The sequence below is a fragment of the Peromyscus maniculatus genome, chromosome 3, assembly GCF_049852395.1.
Source record: "Peromyscus maniculatus bairdii isolate BWxNUB_F1_BW_parent chromosome 3, HU_Pman_BW_mat_3.1, whole genome shotgun sequence".
In the NCBI taxonomy this organism is placed as follows: Eukaryota; Metazoa; Chordata; class Mammalia; order Rodentia; family Cricetidae; genus Peromyscus; species Peromyscus maniculatus.
The window spans coordinates 139,473,487-139,488,437 of NC_134854.1; the positions used below are offsets into that span (position 1 = coordinate 139,473,487).

The 14,951-nt window shown below is 45.2% G+C and overlaps 1 non-coding gene across 1 annotated transcript; it reads left to right on the forward strand.

Annotated features, from left to right (window-relative positions):
- The first annotated feature begins 2,149 nt into the window (after positions 1–2,149).
- Positions 2,150–2,255, forward strand: LOC121828380 (U6 spliceosomal RNA). Its single transcript, XR_006070867.2, has one exon. It is a non-coding gene; the product is annotated as a U6 spliceosomal RNA (small nuclear RNA).
- The last annotated feature ends 12,696 nt before the right edge of the window (positions 2,256–14,951 follow it).

The window sequence follows — 14,951 nt, forward strand, 5'->3', positions numbered from 1 at the left end:
ATGGTTCAGATATAAAATATCCCCTCAGACTCATGTTTGAATAACTGGTGGCACTGTTCGGGAGCCTTGTAGAGCCTTTGAGAGATGGGGCCCAGCAGGAGGAAGAGGAGCTTTGGGGACCTTGTGGTTTATGGCTTGGCCCTGTTTTCTGCCCCAGCCATACTTGTTTGGTCTGCTGACAGGGGAGGAAGCAGTCGCCATACATTCCTGCCATCCCCGAGCCACCCACCGCACCTCCCTCATGATGACAGATGAAATTTCTTCGGTCTGTAAACCCAAGTCTATAAACTCTTCTCTTCTCGTCACAACGAGAGAAGCAACCGACACGGTGACAAAGGGAAGAAGTGTTCTATGTAGACGAGCTGCTGTTTCCATACCTCACACCCTGTGCTCACATGCAGCTTCCTGTTGTCACTATGGTGACTGTGACTCTCCATCTGCTTCCTACTCTCAGACCATATCCACGTGTTTTCCATGTGATGGGGGTTTTCTATGGGGTTCTAGTTATAAAATGTTGTATAGCCCAGACACGACCTTTACACAAACATGTAGAGGCATGATCTGTTCCACTTCCAGAGCATTCTTATCTCTTTCTAGACATTGCCAAGGCTTTGGGATGAGTTGCACTGGTCTCTGGAGTCTTGTGCCCTTAGCCTTGCACTGGTCCCCTCCAAGGCCTTGACTCCTTTTCATTTTGAGTCAGTCAGGAAACCCCGGAGCTTGTCTAAGCAGTCAGTGGTCTCTTGACTCGTATAAAATGGCTTAAGGATGCTGGGGATCTCTGGAAGCTGTTGAAATGTGGAGCTGTTGGGAAGCCATTCCTGGCTGCCTGGTAATGAGGTCATCTGGGAAGATCAACCTTCAGACTAAGAACTTGCTCCCAGGGTTGGCTGAGAGGGCTCTTAGGGACCAGTGGCTTAGGACTGGACAGAGCAAGAAGGTATGTCCCCTTGCTGAACACGATCTGTGTTCCTAAAGTAAGTGTGAAAATACGTCTCAAGATTGTATTTTCTTAGCCGGGCGTTGGTGGCGCACGCCTTTAATCCCAGCACTCGGGAGGCAGAGGCAGGCGGATCTCTGTGAGTTCGAGCCAGCCTGGGCTACCAAGTGAGCTCCAGGAAAGGCGCAAAGCTACACAGAGAAACCCTGTCTCGAAAAACAAAACAAAAAAAAAAAAAAAAAAAAAAAAAAAAAAAAAAAAAAAAAAAAAAGATTGTATTTTCTTTTTTTTCAAATAAGGAATCTTCCTATCTTGCTAATCTACATTAAAATTCTTATTCTTTCTTTTTTTTCCTCTCTCACTTTCTCTCATACTAATAAAATGATAAATAATTATGATAAAATTAATAATATTTTATTTTTCTCTAGAAACCACTGCAATGTAGCCTGGAAGATAACCCTAGATGAAGCATCAAGGAACTGTTACATAGGTAGTGTTCTGGTCTGAGTTGTGGGGAATATTTTTTTGGGTGTTTCTTTCCTTGTTGACTTTCTTGTTTTGAAAAGCTGAACAACAAAACAGAGATCAAAATCTAAGCTCTCCTGTCAGTTGGTTCTGTCTGACAGGGAAACAATACAGACCAACACCGCTCACTTGGACATTGTGGCTTCCCCATAACCTTGTCAAGAAGTATTTTTAGAAAGGTAATATTAGTGCTTATAATACACATCACTCAACTTGACCTATCCAAAGTATAATTTCCACATGGGATGGGTATAAAAACTGTGTGATTGAAGTGTTTTGCATTTATGGACATTTCAGTATGTATCCCACATACTTAATACCTCTGAATTCAGGTGGGCCATATTTCCTCTGCTTAGTAGTCATTTGGGAGGAGTGGCTCCCGCACCTGATACTGAACCATACAATTCTAGTCCTACAAGTCTACTCGGGGTCGGGGGGGGGGGGGGGAGCTCCCCATAAGTGTAGGTCCTGGCTGGACCATCATCAGGAATGTGATGAATTCTAATGTAACTGGCTTTCTAGATGCCACATAGTGAGATGTCTGTTTATGAAAGAAACTTGGACATATCGAGCCTCAATAATTTCTCAACAACAAATGAGAACATGTGTCAGTTCCATAGGTCTAAGAATTTAACCATTAAATTAAAGCATCAGTTGTATATTCAAGTAGTTCAAATCATAGCCATGCTTGCTTTGGCAGCGTGCATACTAAAACTGGACACTACAGAGAAGATTAGCATGGCCCCTGTGCAAAGCAGACTTGAAAATTCTTGAAGAATTCCATGTTTGTGGTACCTGATGGGAAAGGGTTTTCTCCAATGGAGTGTCACTGAGTACATCAGCCACACTCTGGGGCAGGCCCCATGCCCAGAAAACAGACTCCATGTTTTGTTTGTTTGTTTGTTTGTTTTTTCCTTCTAAGACTTTTGTTTTGTTGATTTTTTTTCCTGTTATTTGAGATTTAAAAAACAAAATTAGGATGGTAGGGAAGTGGGGAGAATCTGGGATGGGTGAGGAGAAAGAATATGATAAAATACATTGTATGAAAAATTTTAAATAAAATCTTGATTAATTAAAAATTATTATTGCCATTATTAGTAGTAGTACATGCTGAACACTTTTAATCTGAAAATATTAACTTCAAATGCTTAAAAATCTAAAACTTTTTGAGTGCCAATACATCAGTTCAAGTAGGGAATTTGGTATTGACCTCAAGTCACAGAACACAATCATGTTAAAAACAATGCACAAAATGACCTCCAGGTTTCGTGGGAAGGAGCACAGGAAACATAAAATGAGTTCAGGTTTAGACTTGCCTCCCATCTTTAAGATAGCTCTTTATGTGTATGCAAATGTTCCAAAATTTGAAATCCAGAACCTCTCTGGACCTAAGCATTTTTAGAAAAAAAAAAAAAAAAAAAAAAAAACTCCAAGAACTAATGTAAGTACACATGATGGGTCTCAGACAGTGGAGCTTATTTATGAGTGATAGCCTGGGCACACTGGAGGAGTTGGGAGGAATATTTGAGATGACTCAGCCCCAGGTTTCAGTCCATGAATTAATGAGACCTAGAGAATGGGATGGAGCCGATAAACCATGCCACACCTACCGTTCACACACTCCTCCGCAAGAACACAGGCAAGCCTCGGAAATCACTTTCTTCAAATTTAAAGTATGTGCCTTTTTATTAGATATTCTAGTACATAACACGAGTTATAAAATGTATGCAAATCAGGCACCTCGGTCACACACCATAACACACATATTCAGGCACAGCCCAGAGAGTGGTGTTCAGTGTGCTAAAAACAAGAGATGCAAGAAGCAATAACAACTCAAAACCACTGCAGGGCAATTTATAATGACGGTCAGGAAGTCCTTGTTAAGAATGCCGTCTATTATTAGACTGACACGCAGGGACGCAGGAAAAGCTCATGACCCGAGACACTCCAGGAAGGACTGGGCACTGCCTAGAGCAGGAGAGAAACAAAGTGCTCACTTGCCATGAGATGCCAGAGGCAGCCTCCGGCTCCTGTTTGAACCAGCGGGGGAGAGCAGACCTTGGAGCACAACCGAGAGTCCTTTGTGCAGCAGAGGTCTCAGGACAATGAGAGGCAATGGAGGGGGTCATGTATAAACCACCCAGCGGGGCAGAACACGAATGCAATTAGTAGGCTGCATATCGGGCAAAGGTGGTGGCCTTGGTGTCTGGATTTCTTGCCATGTGACAAGGTAAAGACATCATGCTAAGATCTCTTCATGGGTGCTTCCTAGAAGTGCTGGCCATCGGTGGACCACTGTGCTCAAAGGGTATTAATGGATATTGAGCCCAGAAGCTCAGCCATAGCTGGACAGCCTCTGTGAAGGAATGTTAAAATGGCTGTGGTGTTGAGAAGCGTAGGATGAAGAAAAGCTACCTGCAACGTTCATGGATGGTGTGCCCATGTACATACTGAGTTCTACATAATCCAGTGTCCCACATGGTCTGTGTACAATCTGAGTATCCCTTATCACCAGGTGAGAAGTACTTCAGATTTGGGGTTTGATTGGATTCTGGAGTATTTTCAAAGACTTCACAAGTTGGACATCCACAATGTTCCAAAGTTAAAATCAGATTATTCTAGCATTTAGGGTTTCTTGGATGAGGGACATGTAACCTGCAGATGACACAATGGACACGATAAATCCGAGGGTAAGTTAGCATGTAAGTTGTGGACTTACCCTGCAAGTCTTAAGTGGACTTACCCTTAAGTCTTAAGTCATTGCAACTGCCTGCCTCATAGTAGGAGTGAAATGTTTGATGGCGAACGAGTGTGAGATTAGCTAGAAGCATATAGAAAATAAGATAATTGAACATGAATTTGAAATGTATTGGAAGTGGGAGTTCCTGAGTGTAACTGCTGTGCCTCTGCGGTATACGCCCCAGGGGCAGAGGTTCCAGCCTGTCCCTGAGCTACACTGGTCAAACCGACCTACAGTTCCTGTGAACTGGATACTAGAGTGGAGAGGGGTCTGAGAATAGGTTTGCCGGGATACAAGAGACCCAGAAAGGTTCAAGAAGAGGAGAATTGGGTTAGATGTCAATTCTGTTAAAACACCTCAGGATTGTCATGAGAAGCCTAGCTGTCCTCGTCCAAAGTGAGGTGAGAAGGTAAGAGGTAGGAGAAGCAGAGAGAGACCTCAGGAAGCCATTTCTGACAGCCAGCATCTAGTAGAATGGACTGCTAATAAGTAACATGTCGGTGCAAACTCCAGTCAACAGCTGCCTTCCGTGGGCACCTAAGGTGCCTCCGGTGTGGGTGGGCAGTCAGATTGATTGACGTGTCTTGCCCAGGATTGAGACCAGGCAGCCGCACTGCCAGCCCTACCAGCACCGGCAGAGGGCGCTCTACAGGCGGGCGGGGACTGGCTGCCTAGTGGCTGGGGTTCTCCTAAATTGGAGGGGGATGCGCAGTGGAAGCAGTTGACAGGGGATTTGGTTGCCAGGTAAGGCGGGAAGATGCAAGGAGTTTCCCTAAGCTGGGGAGTATGGGTTCTCCACCCGCACAAGCGCAAATCCATGCAGTCAGGCAGGTGAGCTAGGCAGGCAGCGGGGACGCTGAAGAGGGGCCGCAGAGGCCGCAGAGGAACAGTCTTGGTACTTCTCAGGGCCTCATTTATCTGGAGTTTCCCCTGATCATTCCCCCACCTGTGCAGGCTGTCATGCCCTTCCTGTGTGGAGCTTTGCATGTACTCACCTCCCAACCGACCAGGGACAATCAACCAAGGAGCCAGGGCTGGAGGGCTTTTCTCCCTCTTCAAAGGGTACAGACAGCTCAGAAATGGCAGACCCAAGAGCTGTGCACCCACAGAGAAAAATGTAGTCTTCAGGTTGGCCTGGGGTGAGCAGAAGAGAGTTACAGACCCTGTCGATCTCAGGGTCTCCTGTAGGTTTAGCAAACTGAGCCATCTCAAGTGACCCCAGAGAGGAACGGAAAAACTACCTAATGCCCTCTTGACCCCACCCCAGCCAACCTTCCAGAGCCAATCCTCTTTCTCAGTCACAGAGGCAGCCACATGTCTGGACATGGTTCAGTTCTAGACTGCAGACATCCCCTGCTGGACATCTCTACCATTCTGTGCCTGCCCTGTCATCCTGTGAACATTGTCGGTGAGCCAACAGCCGCTCAGCAGCAAGCAGACCTAGGCCAGTGGCTTTCTCCGGTGCCAGGAAGCCCTTGGGAAGTGAGCTGTGAGTTCATCTCTCTCTCTCTCTCTCTCTCTCTCTCTCTCTCTCCTCCCTCTCTTGAAACTACAATGATCACTCTTCCAAAGGCAGATTCTTGAGTCATGTGATTCTAGTGGATAAACTGTCTGTTTATGATTAAAAGCGGTCACAGTTCATAAGACTTTGCTCGTTATAAACTTGTTTTATTTTGCTTTCTCAAAGAAGCCAGAAATGCCCAAAAGAGCAACACGAACCCTTTTGTACCTGGCAGGAGCAGTGTGATTGTTTATGTCCAGCTGTTCCCTTTCCTACTGGCACAGCTGGGTAAACCAGAGCACAGGCCAGAAAGGGGACTGGCAGTCCACAGAGCTGGGGTGGCCTGTAAAACCAGTTGCCTGCAGCCCCGAGAAGACAGAAATCCAAATCCTCTCGGCAGCCTCCAGCAGGAGAAACAATCCTTGCTTGTAGCACGACTCTTACAGAAATACTAACAAACAAAAGGCAAGCAGTCCCCCAGCTGCAACACTATACTCTTAAACAAATTATTAAGCAAATAGTTGAGAGATCTCTGCCAACCATTCACTGGAAAATAGGAAGGCTGGCGGGCCCCAGATTGTGGTGTTTAAGAAAAAAACAGGGTATTTGTGTTATGAAATTTTAACCAAGCTATCCACATACACACAGGCTGTAACTTGGTTCCCTTCATGGATTGAGACACCTTTTGCTCTCTTTCCAACTTTCAGATTAAAAATTACAGCAAGGGTAGGCATCCTATTATCATTAAGATGTGAGTGTTCAATGACCAGACAGTCTGGGGGGGGGGTTAGAGGGGATGACAGCTTAGAGGCACAAAAGACCACCTCTTGGTGACAGGGTTTGGGTATGATATCAGTGTGGGAGTTGGGTGTGTAAAAAGCTAGGGCTAAAGATGTAGCTCAGGGCAAAACCCTAGGTTCAGTTCCCAGAATCTAGAAACAAAACAAACAAACAAAAAAGAACACAGAGAAAGTTACCTAGCAACCAAGTTGCCGGTGGTAATGGTACCTAAGATGATGCCTCAGGAGCCCCTGGACAAGACCCTATACTCATTTTGGTGCTGACTAAATCCAAGCCAGATGGTTGCCCTTGTGCAGGGCCTAGGGCCATTGGAGTTGCCCGCTGAGATTTCACTGACCACTCACAGGCCGATCCTGGCTCAGAGGTGGACACAGACAGCTGGAGATGCTGGGCTAGAAGCAGAAGTATAGACAGAAGGTTCTGTCAACACCTGGCCATGATGGCTAACAGGCCAAGCACGCAAGCTGGCGGTGTCTAGCGATTGGTACTCTTTCACGTGTGATTTTGCTGAGGCAGGCAATGAACAGGGGTGTTTGACAAGAGAAATGTTTCCAGAAGGTGTTTGAACCATGTCTTGTCTTTTCTGTATTCTGAGGCTTTGGCATCTGGAACCTTGCTGACCCTGACGGTTCCTCCCAGGGCTAGCTAATGCTTGCCAAATCTCCTGTCAAGTGCAAACCATCCAATGATGACAGGTTGAGGTTGTCAAACAACCCAAACGAAATCTGCTTGCCTTTCTTTCTCTTTCCTTCCTTCTGCCTTCCAGGGAAACAGTGCTCTTCATGTGATCCCCATGGCACAGCAGTGCCCTGTTTTGGGACCTGTGAGTAACAAGTGGACTTTCAACCTGTGGTTGGGAGCAAGGATGTCAGTTGTGACTTTTTCAGGGGTTTCTCTTTGGAATATTCGTTGTGAGAAGCCAGCAAATATCGATAGAATAGAAATCTAACAAATCGGCTCTAAGTCGCTTAAACATGAATGCTATGCACAATATTCAAATAAATCCAATAGAAAGGGCTTGGAATGTAAATGAGCAGATTCTTACTAGGGCACTCAGCCCCAGGGGTCCCTACCTGATGATGCTTGAACTTGCAGTTTTCAACTTTTTCACAGTGTTGTCAAAGTGACATACACTTGATGGAAACTGCAGTATGAAATTGAGTTCTGATCCTTTTCTAGGCTGGTCATATGTGGTAAGCTGTCCTGTCTGCAGTGAGCTCAGCCGCTCTCTGAATGCACGCTGTTGCTCAGCTAGGGCATGGAAGGTAGACTCGGTACTCGATCCTCTTAGAACATCGTTGTCTTCTAGTGGGTTAGAGTGGCACCGTCCTATTTTGCAGGCTGTCAATCATCTTTCAGAGATTTTTCACTCTTTCTGTTGGTGATGGTTCTGAGGGATCCCCCCACCCCAGTTACTAAACAATGCCTGAACTCCGTTGATACATTTCTTCACATTCTGCCAGTCATGTGACAAGGCCAGACCCAAACCTTCCATCTCCTTTGCGATGTTTGAGGATTAGATTATCTCTATCACCCTTGTTGGTGATCGCATAACTGTGACCAACACGCTCACCCTTGCTTTCTGTTCCACTTCCTGGTTGATCACATGACACTGGGCAAGCCTTCACTTCTTCCTCTCCCCACGATTCACCGCTCACATCCACACCTCCTCCTCTTCTTTTATTAGTGCCAAGGGAACTCAGTCCATATTTTCCTATTTCAAGTCCAGTATCAGTGTGTGTAGAGCAGACCAGGACATCCCGACAGGAGAACTGAGGCCAGCAACCACAAATGGCTGTGCTATCCTGTGGCTACCCAGTTCCTGGAAGCATTAGACAACTTCCTTATGGGTTTAAAAGAAGATGATAAGATCGTAAGAGTGAAACTACATCCACCCCTTGCTGTCCACCCAGGGGGAGGGGTACTGCTTGGCTCTGTCCTCCGAGGAACAGTGGTTAGTGTAACCCTCCTGCCCCTTGCTTCTGACAACACTGTGTCTAGTGGATGGAGTGATGGCCTCTGGGGCCGACACTAGGGAAGTAACACTTGGTGGGGATTCCTTTCATGTCAGATCCCATCACACAACTCTTAGCAACGATCATCAGCTTCTTGCTCACTCTCGTGTTTTTGATGTGTATATAGTTAATCATGTTTTGAGATTTTTAAAGGAACAAAGGGAGAGAATTTCATTATCTTAGAGTCAAATATTCAGATTTACTAGTTGTAAAGTTCAATCCATTTTCATTCTTAATATTCTTGGTCATCACATCTGAATCCCTTTACTGGCTGTGAATAAAACCTTGACTCATAGAAATGGCATTTGCACATGGCCTGATTTACACTGATAAAACTGTGGAAGGGCTGTCCCAGGACTACAGTTTGTCACACCCAGCACTTCCTTTCTCCCTTCTTCATTTTTCCCCCTCTAGGAATTGCCACAGCTTTTTTGGACTCTGACCCTTCTAACTTCCCAATCGCATCATCAACGGACAAAATGGCTAAGACACGCGATGCTTTGCATCATTACCCTGTTCCATGACTGACAGTCTAATGACAGCATTAGCACTGACGCCGATGGCACTGGCCCGAGCGAGCAGCCTGTATGTGACAAGACACCATGCGCGGGGATTTGCACCTGTTAGCTCCCTGGACAATCACTGTGTTATTTGTCCACAAAGGAGGCTCAGGAAGACTCAACAATTTGGGATTAAAACAGCACCTAAGGGCACATGGTAATCCTCGCCGACGCATCTTCATCCGCCCCGCTAAATCCCAAGTGGGGCTGACGTGAAGCCCACCCAGGCAGAGCTTCAAATTGACATAATTTATTTAATAATACTTGGCTTCACATAGCTTATTAAAACCATTTCACTATGGGGAGCAAATGCTTGTGCTGGACGGAGGGCAGTGGGAGCCGTCAGCAGCAATGCGCTGCTCTTGGCAGGCATCCTTGGCAGATAATCCTATTAGTTCCCTTCTACCACCTCCTCAGAAATTCAGCCTCGCTGCACAGGGCACCTGGGCTGTGCTTGCACAGAGAGGAGATGGGGGTGGGGCAAGCAAGCGAACATGCGGCCATTTACAAGGTGCCTCAACTTTTTTTTATTCATTCGGTGACAGTATTACAGAAAGCTGATGGTTTGTCCTGGTGGACCTTCCAAGGGTCTGTTCCCCTTACTGTGATGTAGTAACAATAATTTTAAAATGACTCCATTGTAGACAGCTTGAGTACTTTGATCTTGAAGAGTCCGGAGGCCTTCTGTGAGAAAGCCCAGCACCTCCACAGCACTGTGCCCTCATGTCAATGGACTCAGAGACTTCCTTGTCACCCTGCCTAAACACTCACACTGTCCTTTTTCCATATAGACTTCATCATTTCATTCTCAGGGCTGTTAAAACGATCTTGAGATTTCTTCTCAAGAACGTCCTCCTTGACACTTGCTCGTCTGCCCAAGTTTAGGAACATTCCAGAATGCTACCATTCTCCTCACTATCCCAGCCTTGACTCCCTTGTACTGAGTCTAGATCACAACTCTGCCTGATTGACTAGGTCAACACCATGCTCCCTGCAATTGGCTCAGAACCAACAGATATCTGGCAAGGGGAGATTAATTAGATTCAGGGCAGTGGGAAGCAGGTGGCTGAGCAGGCCACGGTCATCTCCACCTGTTCTTCACGACACTATGTGCATGAGCACACACAAACACCCAGCCTCATCACCACCACCACCACCACAACCCATCAGAGCGTGGCCAGAGGGGTCTCCACTCCAGGAATTATGGGCCGTTACTTATCTCAAAGCAAGAAGTATACTCCAGTTAACCAACTGCGGGAGCCAGAACCCCTGAGCACATGTAATTCCTGGGCACAGAGCCAGGGCTCCAGCCTGAAGCTATGTCTGTCACCAAGGCTGACGAAGTGTAAAGTGACTTAGTCTATGGTAATTAGGCATCTTTAAGCAAAAAGTAGCCTGATTAATATAGGATGAGGTAAGTCAGAAATAATAACATGAACAGTAATAATTGTTTACATATAAAAGCACCTTTATTTAAATTAAAACTTTATTTATTTACTCTCTCTCCTTCCTCCCTCGTGTGTGTGTGTGTGTGTGTGTGTGTGTGTGTGTGTGTGTGTGTGTGTGTGTAAGCATGGGTTTTAGTTAAGAATTCCTGTCATAAAACACCATGACCAAAAGCAGTGTGGGAAAGAAATCACTTATGTCATCTTTCAACTCTCGGGTCACAGTTCGTCACTGAGGGAAGCCAGGCAGAAACTCAAGGCAGGGTCTTGGAGGCAGGAACCAAAGCAGAGTGAGGCTTACTGGCTTGCTCCTCGTGATTTGCTCAGCCTGCTTTCTTATGTATCTCAGGACCACCTGCCCAAGGCGGCATCACCCACTGTGAGCAGAATCTGCTCACATCAATCATTAATTAAGACAATACCCCACAGACTTGCCTACAGGCCTTTGTCTTACAGAGACATTTTCTCAGTTAAGAGTCTCTCTTCCATATGTGTCTAGGTTTGTGTTTAACTGACAAAAACCAACCAGGACAGCAAATTAGTGTGTGTGTGTGTGTGTGTGTGTGTGTGTGTCTGTGTGTATGTGTGTGTATGTGTATGTGTGTGTGTCTATGTGTCTGTGTGCATATATGTGTGTGTGTCTGTGTGTGTATGTGTATGTGTGTGTCTGTGTCTATGTGTCTGTGTGCATATATGTGTGTGTGTGTGTGTGTGTGTCTATGTGTGTGTGTGTGTGTCTATGTGTGTGTGTGTGTCTGTGTGTGTGTGTGTGTGTGTGTGTGTGTGTGTGTGTGTGTGTCTGTTTCTGTGTGTCTGTATATAGGTCGGAGACAAAATTCTCTCCTTCCATCCAGAATCCATATGGACTCTGAGGATTGAACTCAGGTCCTCAGGCTTGGCAGCAAGTGCCTTTACCAGCTCAGCTGTTTCTAGCCTAAAAACCTAATCAATCCTTACTTATTTATTCATTTATTTACCTACACGCTCACTTCTTTTCTTATGCACACATTTATTCACTCGCTCTTTTGCTCAACAGGCATCTCTGAGCTCAAAAGAGGAGGGAGATACTACACTGGGACCCCTGATGCAGAGGTGACCCTCAACTGAGCCTCCTAGATTATGACGTAAACCCAAGAACCCAGAGAACATAGTTAAAATTCCTTGATTTCTATTACAAAGTAACCCTAAGAATGCTGTAGGAGACTCACAGACATTGCTTCCTAGGTGTGATCCTTCAGGCTCATCCTGATCTCTCCATCACTTATTCACTTGGCAAGGTTGAGGGCTTCATCTCTATCCAGCATCAGGACCATCCAAGGAACTCACAGGAGATGTAGGACTGTGATTTCATTTCTTGTAGTCAAAGGTCAGGTTGTGAGTATCCATACTACAGAGTGGCAAAAAATGGGGGGGGGGGGCGGGTGCCGGGGGCAGTGATGGCTTATAAATAGCCTCCAACCATCCTGTCAGGCTTCCCTCAGGAGAGACTGCCCATGGCCTCCCTGGGGCTGTTGGTCCTCATTCATGTCTCCGAGGGAAATAAATAGCAAACCACCACAGCAATAATAGAGCTCACATTCAGAACATTTCAGTAAGTAATTCGAATGCACAGGTACATAACATAGCATAGTCCTTGGTGAGAGATTAAACCTCACACTCACCATCCACAGGAAGATTTTTACCTCAAATACTCAACTCCTAAAGAGCTGAGCCTTTCAGAATCAGGTCACTGTGAAAATTCTTCTGGAATTCTTTCCAAGGTGCCAAAGCTGCTCTGAGAAAAGATTCAAAGTTTGGGTCAGACTCTGGGCAGGTGACTGCCTGGCCCCAGCCACCAGGTGGGCGCCAGCAGTGGGTAAGAGTGCTAGCAATCACCTGTGCATGTGCCAAACACCTGAGCTCTTTGTCCAGGGACAATGAAGGCCATGAATTATGTATGGCTCATGACGTCTCACCCCACCGTTCTGCAGTGGGAGAAAGGCAGGCACACTGTTGGGGAAAAGATTCACCTTGAGCTTCTCCTCTCTCCTTGGTCTCTTCGGGTTAGCATTTTCCTCAATTACAGTCATTATCACTCTCCCGCCCGGTGCTCTGCAAGGCCCTATGGCGGCTTAAAACCACATATGGAACCACACTCTCTATACAGTGCTTTTTCTGTGAACACACACACACACACACACACACACACACACACACACACACACACACACACGATAAAATTTGATTTACAAATATGGCAAATTAAGAGATTAACAATGAAGTAGAATAATAACAATAATCAATCAGTTGTAAGGAAAGTTATTTAACACTTGTGAATTCTTCATTTCTGGAATGTTCCATTTAATGTCTTTGGATCTTGGTTGACAGTGAGTAACTAAAATAACAGAAGGCTAAATGGGGGGTAAAGGAGAATTTTGCATAGAATTAGCACATTACCAGAGTCATGGGCTAAAATGACCCCTCCTCAAATTCATGGGTTGAATCCTAACACCCAGAGATCTCAGAGTGTGGGGGCATTTGGAAACAGGGTCCTTACAGAGGAAAGTAAACTACATTTGATTGTTAGGGATGGATCCTAATCCGATGTGACTAACGTCCTTATGAGAAGACAACCACCAGAGAGAGACTGTACCTGTTACTTTTCTCATTGCTGTGATTAAATACCAGATGAAAGCTACTTAAAGAAGGGAGGATTTTTCCTGTCTCATGGTGGAGACTGTGGGGGCATCCTGGCTGCAGGAGTGTGAGGTACCTGCCATCAAGAGCCAGAGAATGAGGAATGTGGTGCTTACGTCATTCTCTCCTTCCTGTTCAGGACCCCTGGACCCCACCCCACCCAACAGTGCCATTCAGTGCCACTCAGACTCAGGGTGAGTCTTCCTTCTTTAGGTAAACCTTCCTGGAAATGCCCTTATAGTCACCAGGCATGTTTCCATAGTGATTCTAAATTCAATTGAGTGGGCACTGAAGAGTAACTATGGAGACCAGGGCCAGGGATATGCATGCATATGCAAAAGACCATATGAACACAAGACACTCCATGTAGAGCTCCAACTGACAGCCAAGCGGAGAGACCACAGGGAGAGTAACTCTTCCCACACCTCCATTGTGGGCCTCCAAACCCTGAGACCTTGCACTTCTGATGCTTAAGCCACCAATATGTGATATGTAGCTATGGCATCCCTACTGACTAATGCAACTACCATGAAAAATTAAAAATACAGCCAAATTTAAAAGAATAAAGTAATTGCTCTAAATCTCTCCACAGTTAATATTTTAGTGTTTTTCTTAAGTAAATTTAAAAACCATATTGTATAAGGAGATAAATTAGCCAGTAATGGCAGCTAGAAGTAGAAGTCAACATCCAGCCTGCCTTCCTATTTTGTACCAAATGAATGCTGCCTCAGAGCAGTGTGTAGCCACCCACACAGCACCACGAGGCACTGTAACTCGAATACTGATCATGCTTTTCTAGACAGACCCTCATACTCAACTTTTTATTGTATGGATAAGTTTTCATATTAATAAATAGATGTTTATGAAATATGTAAAAACTGTGTTATATTTAAAAGAGATTACATGTTTCCCTTAATCTTAAATTGATAACCACTTAAAAGTATTTCTTTCCCTTTTTCAACTAAAAACTCACCCCAAAGCAAACAATGGCCACCCGCATGTAGCAATGTGCATGGTGGACCTCTTTCATAGACCAGGCCTGGGACAGTGGTCAGCTGGCTTCTGACATCCTTGCCATCATCCAGAATAGTGTGGTGACGCTGTTCCCAGCAGTTTAAGAGCAAGGACACCCAAATTCCATGGGGACATTCAGCATTAATTTTAGATTTAGCTGACAGAGCGCTGTCAGTCATGTCTCGGTCATTCCTTCCTGGTCATTTGCTTTTTATTTTATTTGAACTTTCTTCTGTATTCTCTCTTTGCTTTAGAAAATTGTGTTCTCTTTTCTTGCTGTTTAGCAAGACAGTACTAAGCAAAAGTACTGACAATTCCCCTCTTGGCCAACTTCTTCCCACCTCCCCCGTTTCCCGTGTATCTAAACTTCGTATATGGCAGGCTTCTGGTCTACTGCGAGGCACATTTTAAATTTTTATGTATTAACATCTATTAATCTTCCCTTATGTTAGTTCAGATTTTGATTTCATGCTTAGAAAGAACTTGGTCATACCATTTCTCACTCTGTATTTCACTCTATTGCCTTTACAATTTTTTATGTTAAAACCTTAAGAGCATCTGGAATTCATTTGAGAATGAGGGAAGAATGTAACACTTTCCCCCTAAGATGAATAGGAGGCTGACGTGGCACATTCATGGTTAATTTGTCCTTTTCCTGTACATTGAAAGAGATGTCTGTATGGAGCCGGGCCCTTGAGCATCTGTGGCCTGTCTCACAGGTGCCTCATCTCTGT